This window comes from Schistocerca americana, chromosome 7 (genome assembly GCF_021461395.2).
Source record: "Schistocerca americana isolate TAMUIC-IGC-003095 chromosome 7, iqSchAmer2.1, whole genome shotgun sequence".
Classification (NCBI taxonomy): Eukaryota; Metazoa; Arthropoda; class Insecta; order Orthoptera; family Acrididae; genus Schistocerca; species Schistocerca americana.
In genome coordinates this window covers 170,929,733-170,948,061 of record NC_060125.1, presented here as the reverse complement: position 1 = coordinate 170,948,061, position 18,329 = coordinate 170,929,733, and the positions used below count along the sequence as shown (strand labels likewise).

General features: G+C 43.7%; 1 pseudogene; it reads left to right on the top strand.

Annotated features, from left to right (window-relative positions):
* Positions 1 to 17,978: 17,978 nt before the first annotated feature.
* LOC124623230 lies at positions 17,979 to 18,096 on the top strand (annotated as a pseudogene).
* Positions 18,097 to 18,329: the final 233 nt, after the last annotated feature.

Below are 18,329 nucleotides of genomic sequence, written 5' to 3'. Positions count from 1 at the left end.
TTGTCTGGTTGAACGTGATGCCAATCCTGAACGGTCCATTCAGCATGTTATTGGGCCCATATGCACCGCGCTGCCTGGTGTCGTGGTTGCAAAGATGGATCTCACCATGGAGCTCGGGAGTGAAGTTGCGCACCATACAACCTATTTCGCACAGTTTGAGTCGTAACACAAAGTCCATTCTCGTCCGCATTGATACTTTGTGCCAGGAAGGGCTCTCATCAAGGGAAGAGTCTAGGCGTCTCGAACCAAAGCGATTTTGTTCAAACATGGAGGAGATACAGAGAGACATCTTGTGAATGACTTCCTTCAGCATAACGACATCACTGGACTAGAGTGGCCAGAATGTTCTTCAGACATGAACCCTGTCATACATGCCTGGGATAGACGGCACAAACGAAAAAATGGCTGACATCTAAATAAGTGTCCAAGGAATAGAAAAGCAACAGGAATCACTCAACAGAGGAAAGTCCACTGGACCTGACGGGATACCAATTCGATTCTACACAGAGCACGCGAAAGAACTTGCCCCCCTTCTAACAGCCATGTACCGCAAGTCTCTAGAGGAACGGAAGGTTCCAAATGATTGGAAAAGAGCACAGGTAGTCCCAGTCTTCAAGAAGGGTCGTCGAGCAGATGTGCAAAACTATAGACCTATATCTCTGACGTCGATCTGTTGTAGAATTTTAGAACATGTTTTTTGCTCGAGTATCATGTCGTTTTTGGAAACCCAGAATCTACTATGTAGGAATCAACATGGATTCCGGAAACAGCGATCGTGTGAGACCCAACTCGCTTTATTTGTTCATGAGACCCAGAAAATATTAGATACAGGCTCCCAGGTAGATGCCATTTTCCTTGGCTTCCGGAAGGCGTTCGATACAGTTCCGCATTGTCGCCTGATAAACAAAGTAAGAGCCTACGGAATATCAGACCAGCTGTGTGGCTGGATTGAAGTGTTTTTAGCAAACAGAACACAGCATGTTGTTCTCAATGGAGTGACGTCTACAGACGTTAAAGTAACTTCTGGCGTGCCACAGGGGAGTGTTATGGGACCATTGCTTTTCACAATATATATAAATGACGTAGTAGATAGTGTCGGAAGTCCCATGCGGCTTTTCGCGGATGATGCTGTAGTATACAGAGAAGTTGCAGCATTAGAAAATTGTAGCGAAATGCAGGAAGATCTGCAGCGGATAGGCACTTGGTGCAGGGAGTGGCAACTGACCCTTAACATAGACAAATGTAATGTATTGCGAATACATAGAAAGAAGGATCCTTTATTGTATGATTATATGATAGCGGAACAAACACTGGTAGCAGTTACTTCTGTGAAATATCTGGGAGTATGCGTGCGGAACGATTTGAGGTGGAATAAGAATATAAAATTAATTGTTGGTAAGGCGGGTACCAGGTTGAGATTCATTGGGAGAGTCCTTAGAAAATGTAGTCCATCAACAAAGGAGGTGGCTTGCAAAACACTCGTTCGACCTATACTTGAGTATTGCTCATCAGTGTGGGATCCGTACCAGATCGGGTTGACGGAGGAGATAGAGAAGATCCAAAGAAGAGCGGCGCGTTTCGTCACAGGGTTATTTGGTAACCGCGATAGCGTTACGGAGATGTTTAACAAACTCAATTGGCAGACTCTGCCGCAGTGGTTAGCACACTGGACTCGCATTCGGGAGGATGACGGTTCGATCCCGTCTCCGGCCATCCTGATTTAGGTTTTCCGTGATTTCCCTAAATCGCTTCCGGCAAATGCCGGGTTGGTTCCTTTGAAAGGGCACGGCCGATTTCCTTCCCCATCCTTCCCTCACCCGAGCTTGCGCTCCGTCTCTAATGACCTCGGTGTCGACGGGACGTTAAACACTAATCTCCTCCTCCTCCAGACTCTGCAAGAGAGGCGCTCTGGATCGCGGTGTAGCTTGCTCGCCAGGTTTCGAGTGGGTGCGTTTCTGGATGAGGTATCGAATATATTGCTTGCCCCTACTTATACCTCCCGAGGAGATCACGAATGTAAAATTAGAGAGATTAGAGCGCGCACGGAGGCTTTCAGACAGTCGTTCTTCCCGCGAACCATACGCAACTGGAACAGGAAAGGGAGGTAATGACAGTGGCACGTAAAATGCCCTCCGCCACACACCGTTGGGTGGCTTGCGGAGTATAAATGTAGATGTAGATGTAGACTGAAAAGGGCAGTGTATGGACGACGTCACCCACCAACAACTCTGAGGGATCTACACCGAATCGCCGTTGAGGAGTGGGACAATCAGGACCAACAATGGCTTGATTAACTCGTAGACAGTATGCCACGATAAATACAAGCATGCATAAATGCAAGAGGACGTGCTACTGGGTATTAGAGGAATCGGTGTGTACAGCAGTCTGGATCACCACCTCTGATGGTCTCTCTGTATGGTGGTAAAACATATAATGTGTGGTTTTCATGAGCAATAAAAAGGGCGGAACTAATGTTTATGTTGATGTCTATTCCAATTTTCTGTACAGGTTCCGGAACTCACGGAACCGAGGTGATGCAAAACTTTTTTTCGTGTGTGTATGTTAAAGAGAATCGACTCTTGGTACTGTACCTCTCAGGGGAACTCTGATGTGCTGTGGAAGGCATCATTGAGCACCTTGGTGAGTCGGAGCTCGATAGCGTAGCGCAGTGCAGAGCTGTATGTCGAAGCGCGGTTGTGCGCGTTACCTATGTAGTTCTCCGGGCCACTTTTACTTTCCCCACCTTGTATAAGATACATTAAACTAAACTCGTCCCGAACAGGCCATGAATGCCTAACGGTACCGACCGGCCGCCGTATCATATTCAGCCCACAGGCGTCACTGTATGCGGATATGGAGGGGCATCTGGTTAGGACACCGCTCTCACGGCCGCATGTCAGTTTCCAAGACTGGAGCCGGTACTCCTCAGTCAAGTAGCTCTTCAGTTTGCTTCACAAACGCTGAGTGCACCCCACATGCCAACAGAACTTGGCAGAGCCGGTTGTCACCCATCCAAGTGCTAGCCCAGCCCGACAGTGATCTGACGGGAAACGGTGTTACCACTGTGGCCAAGCCGTTGGCGTATAAGATGCATGGGGCGGCAAATTTTGGGAAATGGCCGAAAAGAGAAAGAGAAATGTTGAATATGTGACGTAACCAAATGACATATCTCGCCGCAGGTGCAGTGGTGGAGCCTATCAGTCTGTGGCATCTGCTCAGTTCAACTCAAGTCAGGTAAATATTAACGTCGGTGCGCCTCGGGACCTACGTGCGTCACATTAGCGCCAGGGGCTCAGGTTTCCTAGGCACAACGCTCTCCCCTAAATGTGTTCACTTATACAACAAACAGCAACCTCTGAACCCCGGATTCTTTAGAGAATCAAAATTCCATCTGACGTCAAAAGATGACGTACTTCGCAACACATGCAGCGATGGGGCTTGCCGTTCCTACCCACGCCGGTAGGGGACAGTGCTGAACATCGCTCCACTAGGCAACTGCTCTGGAACACCTTTTGTAAATGTGATGCGTAGTATACGTAGTAGTTACAACGTTATTGCCTTCTCTGTAACCAAGCAAAAACTATTCTAATTTTTCGTTTTTTTTTTTCGTTTGTCCCTTCTTTTGGTTGTTTACAGACACTATTTAGTGAAGAACACGTAGGTCATTTACTGCTAGCAATACAATTCGGGACCTTATGTTTATTTACCGGTGACGCAACATTGCAACTTCTTGATATTCTGTACTTTGTAATTATCGAACAGGGACCACAAGACCGGTACATAATACAATAGCTGCTGCTCCAATGTATATACATAATTGTCCAAAGCAATGCAAAAAAATACTGTCTACTGGACGCAACACTCGAACCCTGAGCGCCACACGTTAAAATCGAGCACGCATGGACGGAGCTATACCTATAAGTATACTTACTTGACTTGGGTTGGAATCATCAGGGTCCACAGACAGATTAGGCCCCACCACTGCACGTGCGGCGATATATGTCAAATGGTGACGCCATATGTTAACGTTTGTCACCCACTTCTGCAGTATTTCCCGACATTTGCGGACCCATTTGTCTCATATTAAATTACTTGTGTCAGCGTCGTCTACGTCTCTTCGGGGGGTTTTCCACCTTGTATAATATTAAACGTCTGAGGTCAGTATTTAATGTCGCTACTGACCGAATACATGCAAATTACCCAGACAATATTCATCCAGTATTTATGAAAGAGAGCCCTTAGCGTCGTCCAACTAAACTTTCTATTTAAGTTTGAGGATGTAAAGAATCCGATGTTTGCGGCTTGCTGGTTGTTGTATAAATGAACACATTTCTTTAGAGGACAGGATTGAGCCTTGGAACGGTTGACAGACATTTGCCTCCTGCCAATACTGTAATAAATATTTATTTTCCTGCTAGCTGAGAAACGTGGCATTGCTTGGATGCTCATGTTGCCAATTTCCTTTCAGACACGAAACATTATACGCCGTGTGAGAAGGTCCTGGACAGTTCTTGGATGCTGTATGGAGCTGCTTTTGCAAACGTCTCTTTGGCAACGCCTCTGCATAACTCTACAGACGGCTTTTGTATTCGCCTACCGTCTTTTTCACATCGCAGTCGAAAGACTTCAAAATCGCTGCCAGGTGTCAAGGATTTCCTTAGGTTGGCTGGGCTGTAAAAGTGTGTTAGTAGTAAAGAATAAATCTATTAAAACTTAATGCATGATATTGTGGCCGCACACTTCGGACATCGTAGCTCCTACTACATCGGCATCTCACTTTACGTCCAAACATCGCGGGATGCCTCTATCACAGGGTGTACATTCACCAGAAGTCGCAGATAGCCTATGAACTACTTTGATACGCCAGGCACGTGATCGCAAATAGTTCCGGCAGATACATCCGCCAACGGGCTTTATAAGGCGGCGCACTGCCAGAAAAAGGCAGTTAGACTCCTCACTCGGAAGGATACAGAACTGCCGCCCCGGCAGCCACGGCCAGACGCCTCTTCTAGCTGGCCAATCTTTTGGTGTAGTCGACGAACATCTGGACGATGTAGAACTGTTTGTGTTCGCTACCCATGGAGAATCCCGTCTTTTTTATTGTTATTTGTTATTTTGTATTTGTGTTGATCCGCAGTTTGGATCGAGTCGGTTATTTTTTTGGTGATTGTATTATTGTTTCGTTATGGTGAGTCCAATAAATTGTTTTAGGACTCGTATTTTCCGCATTTCTATTCCGATAGCGCAGGTACTTCACACAATTCGGCGTTTTTACGCATTTCAGTGTTTATAGCACCATATCTCTTGCACCATGTGTCGTGCAATGATATTTTTGCATAGGTACATTCAGCTGCATATGTGGATATTGTCGGCGAAATATGTTGTGAACAGAGTTACTAGCAAAGATGCAATAAATTTATAAGTCATGCATGATGCAGAAGATTTCACGAATCTGTATTTATGAGGTCACATCTCATGAGGTATCTGTCATGCAATGATATAATTTGTAGGTATATTCAGCGGCATATGTGGATTTGTTTCGAGTGGAGTTAATAGCAAAGAAGTAATAAATCTAAACGTCATGCACAATACTGCAGTTGTCAAATCTCATGAATTATCTATGGTACCATGATATAATTCAGTAGGGGCATTTAGCGACGTATGCAGATACTGCCTACGAAATTTATTCCTAACGGCGTTAGTAGTACAGAAATAATAATTTTAAACGTAAGGCATCACACGGCAATTTCTCACGTGCCTCATTTTCTATTGCGTCATTTCTCCTGAAATATGATAGATAGATGACTCATAACTCCAAAGCGATTGGGATATGTGTACCAAGTTTGGTTGAAATCGCCCAACCCTCCCCCCCCCCCCCCCCCCCCACACACCCACACACACGTCCATTTTTGTAATTTTATATATTCCATCTTTAAATGCTGGCAATCAGTTTTTATGTGCTGCAGTCTTTTTGTGCAATTAAAAATATTACTCCTGAGGATTAAAGTTTTTCCAAATGTGAAAGCATGTTCCACGATTCAATATGGTCACGTACGTAGGAGCAAATATTCTGTTGAAATTTAAAAGCATTGCTATCAAAAAAATCTAGTCAATACTGTATTTAAAGGTTTTCCTGTTACATTATGCCTCTAATAGACCCTAATAATCAGTAAGTGAAATCAGATTAAGCAGAAGTACTGCCACAAACCAGATACAAGTTAAATACATTTTGAAACTGACTCTATTGGAAACTAACTCAAATTTCAATTTTAAGACATTAATTTGAAAATTTTGCATGTTCAGTGTTAAATATCTTCTTCTGTTTTGAGGTACAAGATGCAGCACAGCCGATGAAGAATGCTTAACTGTCCACATGTTGTATAACTAGTTTCACAAATTTATAGCCTTTTACTCACCACAAAATTCTGCAAGTGAAGAATAAACAGTATATTCCAAATAGCTTTAATAAGCAGGATGGAACTGGTATAAGTGCAGATATTTCTTCTGGTGACTGAGGATGGTGTACTGAAGAACATTACATCATTATTTACATAATATGCAGGCTAATAATTATAGCTATTACAAGTCGTATGTTTTTATGTTGGTTAGTACATCCAAGTACAGGTGGCAAGTGCAAACCATTAATGCTTATTTTCCCTTGGCCAGCAGGTCAGGCTTCGAAGTGTGGATGCATGGATGAAGAACGGTTAGTCTGTACTGACATGCATGCACCACTTAATGGTGCTTATAGCCGTGCAGAAAATATCAGGTCACAGAGTTAGTGTCATGTTTGTAGGAAGAATTTTGATGCAGAGGAAAAAACAAATACACTTATTTTTGTACATATTAACGTACCTCATGTAAAAGGATATACAGATTACACTCTGTACTACACAGCACTGAAATGTGTAGAACTCGAATAATCACAAATTCTTCAAAAAACACAACCTCATATGTGGCAACAACAGGAAGTGTAGGAAATACCGAAAAACTGCTTGCGGTGGTCTATAGTGAATATTCCTTCTGTGATCAGTAATTAGTCTCAAGTACTAACCAAAAACATCACGTGTTCCTAGGTACACTATCCTCTATGTTCAACTCTGCCAAGTACGTTCGACATCTGCCAAACGCCTATGGAATGAAACAACCATACGTAGTCTCAAAAGAGACGTATCTATTGTGCCATTATACATTAAAATAAGGGTGCATGAGAAAAGGTTCATGTGAAAACTGAGAAATTCAGATACTCTGCAACATCACACTCTTAACATTAAATTTTAGTGGCTGCAGTTCAAAGCAATGACTAAGTCAGTGAGAAAAATACTGTGCAAGTGGCTGCAACATCAGTGAGAGAGTGGTGGAAATCGTTTTATTTTATTTTATTGCAGTGACCTGCATAGCCCTCGCTCTGGCGTTATATAGCGGGGTATAAAAATCTACAGCGTTTGATTTACGACGTCATGCCTCATCGCCATCGACTCTTACTCTGCATGTCATCTAGGTTCATATTGCAGGGATCCCTCGGCGTCGTCCACTGTTTTTTTGTGGGAACCATGATTAGCTGCCGCTAGCGTCCTTCTTCGTGTCTTAATCACTGCGTTCGACGACTGCCATATTTCGGCAATGCCTGCAGCATCGCTGTCTTCGCGTAGTGTTACTGGCTCTCCCTCTGACTAACGTCTGTCTGGTATGAAACAAGGTAACGACGAATTTACTAGTTAGCTCAATAGCAGATGCTTTAAACAAATGCTGCAACCCATTATTTTTATAACACTTTGTTTTTCAAATTTTTTCCTCAATTAGCTAGCTCCCTATCTGCTAAAGGCTCATCTCTGGATTTTGAACCAAGTGCAGCTAACTGCAATAGTTTCGCTTGTGGAAAATTTGGAAGTTCTAATATTTTCATGAGTGCGGTGCCCTGGACTGCATCAATTTCGGAGGTATGATACGTACTAGCAGCAGAAAATAATCTATTTCCCAAGAAAATACAAAAAAGAAATTGATACTGCAGCCAATATAATATATTAAAGAAGACTGCACGTCATTTATTGAGGACTATTTCGTCAAATGTTTGAATGGAGCGAAAAGAAGACTTCCTATACATTTAAAAATTGACTTTGTCGGATTTTTCATAGCCAAATGACGACTGTTAAATAGAGAAATGGGTAATGATATTGGTTAGAGAGATTAAATTAAAAAATACTTGAAAGTAATCAAAGAAAAACTGAATGAATGACTAAAGGTAAACTAAAAAATGAATTTTTCTACGAATTTTCATAGCCAAATGAATAGCTAGAAATGAACAGACGTCATATCAGATCAACTTTTGCAAAATTGGAATGAAATAATTAAAATATTAAAATGTTTCACGAAAAGCTGGTGGCAGGTATGTGAATGAAGGGTTAAAAAGTTAATTTCCTCAAGGCTTAATTATTTTGGGTATAAAAAACTGCCTTCGTTTAGAAATTCATCATCATGATCATCTCCTTCTAAGGATGAGGTGTTGTAATTAAGTGTTCCTGTGTCTATCAAGCATCCATCCATCTCATAGGAGGTCTACCTAGTTCTCTCTTTCCCGCCTGCCTATAATTCATTATCTTTTTTGGAAAGCTTTTTTCTGTCATTCTATCAACATGTCCTTTCCACTTCATTCTGTTCCCTTCTATTCTATCATTAACTGAAAAAAATGTTTGAATCTGATCTTTTTGTTCCATTTCTCATTCTATCCATTTTATCATAGTGTCTTACATATCTCATGCAGTTCATCTCTGCTACTTGTCTACATGATTTTTCTGTTTTTGTTACTAACCATGATTTGGAATTACATTCAAGAGTAGATACAGCCATAACTGAATAGAATTTCGTTTATATTTCTTTTCTTTTTCTTCTTCCCTAGGTTATTCCAGTTGTTCCACAGATAGCCAAATATTTATGAACATCCATCTTAATGACTTTGTCATAATTAAAACCAATATGACATTGTAGATAACTGAACTACGAATTCTCTTCTAAAATTTTCTCATTTCCTATTATTTTCGATCTGACTGGGTTCTTTCTTTTGAAATTCATTATATTTGTCTTACTTTCAGATATAGTTAAGTTTTAAAATATGACGTTTTGGTACAGTCTGTATTCTGATCTTTGTAAATTAACTTCTATTTCCTGTATAATCATCCAGTCATGAGCATGTAACAGGGTATTTAATGGTATGCTAGATGCTAATCTGATTCCTAATATAGTAGGTAATAGACTACATCCTTGTCAAACAACCTTGATTTATTAAAATTTCATCTGACATTTTTAAACCTGAACTTATAACGATATTTGTATTTACATACAGATTCTTTACAGTATTACTAAGATGTTTTGGACGACCTTTTACTTGCACTATTTTCACAAAAGAATCTTTTCACCTTATCAAAGGCTTTCTCAAAATCCGATAATGGTAAACGCGTTTCTAAGCCAACTTCCAAACGTTTTTCAATCATTTATCTTATTACAAGTATATTATCATTAGACAAATCGCTCTTTCTGAAGCCTGATTGCTCTTTTGAGATCATTGCATCAGAAATAGTTTGTAGCTTTTGATTAAGAATTTTGCCATAAATTTTATATCTTGCATGTAATAAACTTATTGCTCTATAATTTCCCATATCTTTCATATTACCTTTTTTGAATGCAGAAATAACTTTAGCTGTGTTCCATTCTTCAGGTACAGAACAGTTCTCTCAACACGTATTTAAAAATGGAGTGGGCAGAATTCTAAAATGGTTTCTCCATATTTGATTTACTCAGCATTACTGCCCTCTAGGGCAGTACCTTTCCAATTTTGTTTCAATGAAGACTTCCTTTCTGTTTGTTTGATCTACAGAGTTAAAAAACTTTCTTCACTGTCTTCACCATATCATAAATTTCTGTAGTGGTGTATCCATTTATTTTTTGTTACTATATTATCGCTTCCAGTATCTTTATCAATTTTATTCATATACTCCGTAAGTTTAAACGCCATATTCTGTCTTCTGTGAATGTCATATTCAATATTAGCAATGAATCACACTATAAACCGATCCATTATACACCAACACTTAGATGTTCTTTGTTTAACAACTTCTGTTGACACAGTTTAGGCGCTAAGCGTTACAAGCTACGAGAGATGGCACTTTTCAACATGTGAAATACGTGACAGTTAGTTGACGAAGGATATATATATATATATATATATATATATATATATACTGAAGAGTCAAAAAAGAGCTACATAATTGTATGCCTAATATCGTGTAGAGCCCCCACGGGCATGCATAAGTGCTGCAACACGATGTAGCATGGATCGACTAATGTCTGAAGTAATGCTGGAGGGAACTGACACCTAGAACCCTGCAGGTCTGTACATAAATCCATAAGAGTACTAGGAGGTGGAGATCTCTTCTGAAGGGCACGTTGCAAGGCATGCCAGATATGCTGGCCAGCGGAAGTGTTTAAATTCAGAAGAGTGTTTCTGCAATCACTCTGTAGCAATTCTGGACGTGTGGGGTGTCGCATTGTTCCGCTGGAATTGCCCAAGTCAGTCGGAATGCACAATGGGCATGAATGGATGCAGGTGATCAGACAGAATGCTTAAGTACATGTCACCTGTCACAGTTGCAGCTAGACTTATAAGGAGTCCCATATCACTCCAACTGCACACGCCCCACAACATTACAGAGCCTCCACCAGTTTGAACAGTCCCCTATTGACGTGCAGGGTCCATGGATTCATGAGGTTTCTCCATACCCGTACACGTCCCTCCACTTCAGTCTGAAGAGGGTCGTCTAATTTAGACTCTGGTCTGGAGAGGATTCTGGTCTTTACTTTTGTCATAGTTAGTTGCACTTGGGACACTTGTCCTGATCGTGACTTCGTACTAACATTGATATTGACTGAGGAGCCTTTGGTGAGGACTCACCTGTAACGACAGTTTAGGACTCAGTCTTCTTGAACGACTCGCTATGTCAAGGACAATCTTATTCGTGACAGGTCTGATACCTTGGCGTTTGATATCCCTGTGCACTCTGGAATGTAAATGAGTCAATTTCTTCCATGTTATTACCGGCCAACGAGAGTGTCACACGCGAAGATTTCAGGGCCCAGTAGAGAAGAATGCGATCGGTCTAACAGATTTTCAGCTGCGACTTTGCATATTTCGTGCCCACAGGCATAACACATCACTGCTCTGCAGACGCTTGAACCAAGAGCGTCACGTGAGACAGCACTGCACATAGAGAAAGAGGTACAATATTTCTGCTCTGGCTTGTTACGGCAAACGGAGCCACCGTCTCGCCCTTGCTCTCAGCTGCACCAACGTAGTGTAACTTGTACGGAGAATAAATCCATCAAAGTCTATTCAGTGTTAGATAATTTCAGATTGCGTTATCCATGTGTTGAGCCAGAGTAAACAGTTCAGTCTGACAAACCTTAGCGTTTGTCTACCAGTCGCCACCCAATGGACTGTTAACTGTTTGTTGCGTCTATTTGTGTTACCAACAGTTCATGTTTTATTAGTTATCACGCTTAAGTCCGGAACCACGCTGCTGCTACGGTCGCAGGTTCGTCTGCTGCCTCGGGCATGGATGTGTGTGATGTCCTTAGGTTAGTTAGGTTTAAGTAGTTCTAAGTCTAGGGGACTGATGACCTCAGATGTTAAGTCCCATAGTGCTCAGAGACATTTGAACCATCACACTAACATGTGTTGTTTGTCCTATTATTTCAATCAATAAACTTGTGCCACAATTTTTATAAAAGATCACTCCTACGTTGATACATTAATTACACATCAAAAATTGACTAAAATAATGACAGGGCCACCTTTTCATTAATATCATCTTGGCACTCTAGCTTGTATAGATTCTGATAAATGTGATAACCTCAAATGCAGGATAACACAAACAAACACAGTCAAAGGGAAATATCAATTTAGACGACACATGGGCCAAATAGTCAAGTGCAGGGCTTACCAGTTAAAGTGATAGCTGTCAGGGCGTAAACTCATAGTCGCCAGCAGCCTTTCAAAAGATACCGCAAGTCCAGTGGTCCAGTGTAGTTGTACAATTTGGCGACCGCTGATCGGATCCCGAATTGATCACACCTTCTGTGACAAATGGTTCAGATGGCTCTGAGCACCATGGGACTTAACATCTGAGGTCATCAGTCCCCTAAAACTTAGAACTACTGAAACCTAACTAACCTAAAGACATCACACACATCCATGCCCGAGGCAGAATTCGAACCTGCGACCGCAGCGGTCGTGCGGGTCCAGACTGAAGCGCCTAGAACCGCTCGGCCACGCCGGCCGGCCCTTCTGTGACAATCAGATAAGATGTCCGTTACAAGGTTTCTGGTCTCCCATGTTGAAATTCAGTTGGTGCGCTGGGGTAGTTTACTTTTGCATAACCATATTTGCTGCCGGGGCTAAATATATTGATGATTTGTCAATTTGTTTGCGTTGATTGTTTGTATTGTAAGTCATTTGTTGTTTTGATTTCTGTGTCATTTGTTGATTGTGTCTGACGGAGAACGGAGTTGTGCTAACGTGTCGGATGGTAGAGTGTCTGTGGCTCTTGCATTTTATAGTAGATTAGGGTTGTTTTTATTTGATACGCTTTGTCAGGGATTTAGGATTAGTGTCTCGCCAGACAAAATTTCAGAGTGGAATTCTGTGGCACTGCAACGAGTAACAATAGAAATCTCTCGGAAGTAGAAATCTGAATGCATCCTCACTTTAAGAAGGAACGTTTGCTCCAAAGTAGTGAGAATATTCTAATCTCGTCACAAATGGTAGCAAATATCAAGAGGAAGCTACGGAGAATTCTCAGTCGAATGTAGTAGCAGACCTTGCTTACAAGTCGAACGCAGAATTATCTGATTACCACAAGGAAATTCAGTCGGACAACGAGCGCGAAGATCAAATCGCAGCGGAGCGTCATACAGAATCTCCTGGCATGGCAACAGCGAAGTGGCGCAATGGTTAGCACACTGGACTCGCATTCGGGAGGACGACGGCTCAAACCCGCTTCTGGCCATCCTGATTTAGCTTTTCCTTGATTTCCCTAAATCTCTTGAGGCAAATGCCAGGATGGTTTCTTTGAAACCTTCCCTAATCCGGCGGGACCGATGATCTCGCTGTTTGGTCCCCTCCCCCAAATCAACCGACCAACCAGGCAAGACGTACCCTTTGTCAGAGTGGCAGATCAGACTCACAGACAAAACGTCGCAGCGCGATGGAATCGCTTGAGTCTAGTCCTGGGCGTGTTAGCGAGGGATCCCAGTTTGAGGCCCTCATAAGATTTATGCAGGAAGCGAAGAAAAAGGGACATGAAGAAGAGGAGGCTGGATCGAGAGAAGATAACCTCAAAGGAGACGAAGGAGATATGGATCGTAGCTGAACAGCTTGTTGAAAGAATAGAGCAGGTTAAGGAAGAGGTAGAAATCGTCAAGAAACATCGACAGGGTCTCGAGAAGTCAAGAACGAGGGAAAACGCTATGTCAGCGCGTCAAATTTAGTAACCCATGGTGCACGCAAGGACGCTTTGTTGGCTAAAGAACGTGTAAAACAGGCCAAGACTGAAATGCGCAAAACCAAAAAGGTTGTTGTCATGCTCCAAAAAGGGGAATAAGGATCGTCCAGAAAACGCAAGAAAAAGTTAGCAAGAACGTGAAGCACATCGAACAAAAAATGGTTCAAATGGCTCTGAGCACTATGTGACTTAACTTCTGAGATCATCAGTCCCCTAGAACTTAGAACTACTTAAACCTAACTAACCTAAGGACATCACACACATTCATGCCCGAGGCAGGATTCGAACCTGCGACCGTAGCGGTCGCGCATTTCCAGACCGAAGCGCCTAGAACCGCTCGGCCACACCGGCCGGCGCAAATCAAACAGATAGAGAACACACAGAGTGAATTACCAGATGCTAAAGAAGAACCCACTCTGATTACCTCACAGCAAAACGAGCTACCAAAGGACGTCCAGCAAGCACGTCAGCGGTTTGCGCAATTAGAATCAGAATCACCATGTGGTTGGTTGGTTGATACGGGGAGGCGACCAAACAGCGAGGTCATCGGTCCCATCGGGTTAGGGAAGACTGGGGAAGGAAGTCAGCCGTGCCCTTTCAAGGGAACCATCCCGGCATTTGCCTGAAGCGGTTTACTGAAATCACGGAAAACCCAAATCAGGGTGCCCGGACGCGGGCTTGAACTGTCGTCCTCCCGAATGCAAATCACGGTCTGGTTCGCTCCCGCATGATCAGGGAAGGACAGAAGAGCATGTATTCAGGCATTTCATGCGAAATATAGGGTCCATCACCAGCACAGAGGCGAATGTCGCAGGAGAACACACCAGCGTCATAAGGTGCACGATAAAGCAAAGAGTGGCAGAAACCGAACCAGAGCACAATTGTGTACGTCTTCGGCAAAATGAAACATTATTCCCTGAATCTGACGACACAAGAGGAGGCACAAGGGGAGACACGCGTCTCCATTTATGGAGACGCGTGCTTCAGAAACGAGAGAAAGTTCTTTCACAGGAAATGTCGAACCACAAATATTCCTTATCCATTCAAAATTTCCAAATGTCAAAGAGAACAACAATATATCACATCCAAAAAGTTGGATAGCTCAGTACCACAAAGTGCTACCGGAATCGTGGCCACTGAAACGCAAGCTGGAATTTATTTGTGGATTTTTAGAGGGATCAATTGCGGAACATATGCGCATAGTTTCTGAGAGCTGTCGCTCATATAAGGAGTTCGGGGACGCGTTTCTTAACACATATTGGTCGCAAGAATCGCGAGAAAGCATCAAGCTGCTGGGCGAAGATCTAGATGCGTCAGAATTTCGTAGTCCAGTGAAGTTCTTTGAGTCGTTAATTAAGAATAATCGGTTTTTGGACAAGCCGTGCAGTTCCAAGGAAATAATGAGTCACTGTTCCGTCATATGACCTCTGCACTATCAACAGTTCCTCATCGGAAGGTGCAACGATTCCATCGAATCATCCAAGAGCGCTACGTCAATTACACTATGTCAATGAAATACAAGACTTAAAAGACAGGATTAGAAACAATGACCGCAGTTGCCAAAGCTCGTCGGAAAGGAACGAGAAGAGACAAAGTGGGGGAAATGATCAATCACAGGAAAACAACAGCTCGAACTATAGAGGAAGCAACCAGCCACCGTGGGAGAAGAGAGGTAGACGAGGTAATTACAGTAATTACAACGAACGGCAAAACGGAAGCTGGAGAGAACAACAAAATTCAAACTAGTTTCAGCGGGGTACCGGAGAACTTCAGCAGTAAAGAAACAATTGGGAGGACAACAGGGAATGTCAGCAACAAAACCAACAACAGTTGCGATCCAACAAGATGAAATTGGAGGAATTTTAGTAACATGTAAAGCAACAAGTAAAGTCTCAGATGTGCGAATGCACGAGCAGATATTATTTAATAAAAATATTCCTTTAGTATTTAATACACTCCTGGAAATCGAAAAAAGAACACATTTACACCGGTGTGTCAGACCCACCATACTTGCTCCGGACACTGCGAGAGGGCTGTACAAGCAATGATCACACGCACGGCGCAGCGGACACACCAGGAACCGCGGTGTTGGCCGTCGAATGGCGTTAGCTGCGCAGCATTTGTGCACCGCCGCCGTCAGTGTCAGATAGTTTGCCGTGGCATACGGAGCTCCATCGCAGTCTTTAACACTGGTAGCATGCCGCGACAGCGTGGACGTGAACCGTATGTGCAGTTGACGGACTTTGAGTGAGGGCGTATAGTGGGCATGCGGGAGGCCGGGTGGACGTACCGCCGAATTGCTCAACACGTGGGGCGTGAGGTCTCCACAGTACATCGATGTTGTCGCCAGTGGTCGGCGGAAGGTGCACGTGCCCGTCGACCTGGGACCGGACCGCAGCGACGCACGGATGCACGCCAAGACCGTAAGATCCTACGCAGTGCCGTAGGGGACCGCACCGCCACTTCCCAGCAAATTAGGGACACTGTTGCTCCTGGGGTATCGGCGAGGACCATTCGCAACCGTCTCCATGAAGCTGGGCTACGGTCCCGCACACCGTTAGGCCGTCTTCCGCTCACGCCCCAACATCGTGCAGCCCGCCTCCAGTGGTGTCGCGACAGGCATGAATGGAGGGACGAATGGAGACGTGTCGTCTTCAGCGATGAGAGTCGCTTCTGCCTTGGTGCCAATGATGGTCGTATGCGTGTTTGGCGCCGTGCAGGTGAGCGCCACAATCAGGACTGCATACGACCGAGGCACACAGGGCCAACACCCGGCATCATGGTGTGGGGAGCGATCTGCTACACTGGCCGTACACCACTGGTGATCGTCGAGAGGACACTGAATAGTGCACGGTACATCCAAACCGTCATCGAACCCATCATTCTACCATTCCTAGACCGGCAAGGGAACTTGCTGTTCCAACAGGACAATGCACGTCCGCATGCATCCCGTGCCACCCAACGTGCTCTAGAAGGTGTAAGTCAACTACCCTGGCCAGCAAGATCTCCGGATCTGTCCCCCATTGAGCATGTTTGGGACTGGATGAAGCGTCGTCTCACGCGGTCTGCACGTCCAGCACGAACGCTGGTCCAACTGAGGCGCCAGGTGGAAATGGCATGGCAAGCCGTTCCACAGGACTACATCCAGCATCTCTGCGATCGTCTCCATGGGAGAATAGCAGCCTGCATTGCTGCGAAAGGTGGATGTACACTGTACTAGTGCCGACATTGTGCATGCTCTGTTGCCTGTGTCTATGTGCCTGCGGTTCTGTCAGTGTGATCATGTGATGTATCTGACCCCAGGAATGTGTCAATAAAGTTTACCCTTCCTGGGACAATGAATTCACGGTGTTCTTATTTCAATTTCCAGGAGTGTATATGCATATATCTGTAGAAGAGAGAGATTCGTTTCAGTAAACAATCACCTGCCGGAGACACACTAGACACGTTCCGACACACGGTCAGCTATTTTACACTTTACTTAATTTGTTAATTTCTTACAGCTGACGGAAGCTTCACACATGAAGACTCAGTAATTATTGGAAAATGTAACTATTCTAGTTTTAGTGTCTGCCAGTAGTATGTTCGTTGCATCGATTCAGTTGATTGTTTGATTGTGTTATCTGGTGTCTGTGTACCTGCAGAGTCTGTACTAGGTTCTGGTTCAAATGGCTCTGAGCACTATGGGACTTAACATCTGAGGTCATCAGTCCCATAGAACGTAGAACCACTTAAACCTAACTATCTTAAGGACATCACACACATCCATGCCCGAGGCAGGATTCGAACCTGCGACCGCAGCGGTCGCGCGGTTCCAGACTGAAGCGCCTAGAACCGATCGGTCACACTGGTCGGCTTATTAGGTTGTGTTTTATTCACTTAGGTTACCACAGTGCAATGACTAGAGTATTCTTCAGATTCTCCATTTTTATCATTGTGTCACAGGCGAAATATGTTGTGACTTGTCGAGACAGCCAAGCCACTACGAGGTAGCCGAAAGGCACACGTTTAAGCTCACGCAGGATGGCGTGAGGTCTGGAAAATGACAAGGAATTGAGACTAGCAAAAATAGTACGTAGCTTCAGAACTACTTAACTTTAATCCATAATTGGTGAACATCGGTCTGACGGTACATGCATCACAAGATAAATAGCAATTGATAATGGCGCCTTGCTAGGTCGTAGCAAATGACGTAGCTGAAGGCTATGCTAACTATTGTCTCGGCAAATGAGAGCGGCCGATTTAAAGGCTACCATCTAGCAAGTGTGGTGTCTGGCGGTGACACCACAAAATATGCCATGCGTTCCCTGCAATGAATGTTAAAAGCTCTCTTCCAGGCTAATGTGCATGAAAGCAGTGCAACTATCACTGAACTACACTGAATGTGAGACTCTTTTAAAATTATCGCTGGTGTAGTGTGGAGGAGCCAACGGCTTTGCCGCAGTCGTAACACCGGTTCCCGTCAGATCACCGAAGTTAAGCGCTGTCGGGCTGGGCTAGCACTTGGATGGGTGACCATCTGGTCTGCCGAGCGTTGTTGGCAAGTGTGGAGACAGGGGATTCTGTTGTTGCTCGCCATGTTCAAGGCTTACAAGTTACCTGTGTTAGTTGAACAACAGGAAATTTGACGAAGACTGCAAGAGACTTTAAAATACGTTGATCCTGAATAATACTTCAGAAACCTAACTACCGCATCATCTCGCTCGTGTATTAATATTTTGCGTATTATCGGTAATGATCTCTTTATATGGCTACTCGTAAGGTTTTTACTATCAC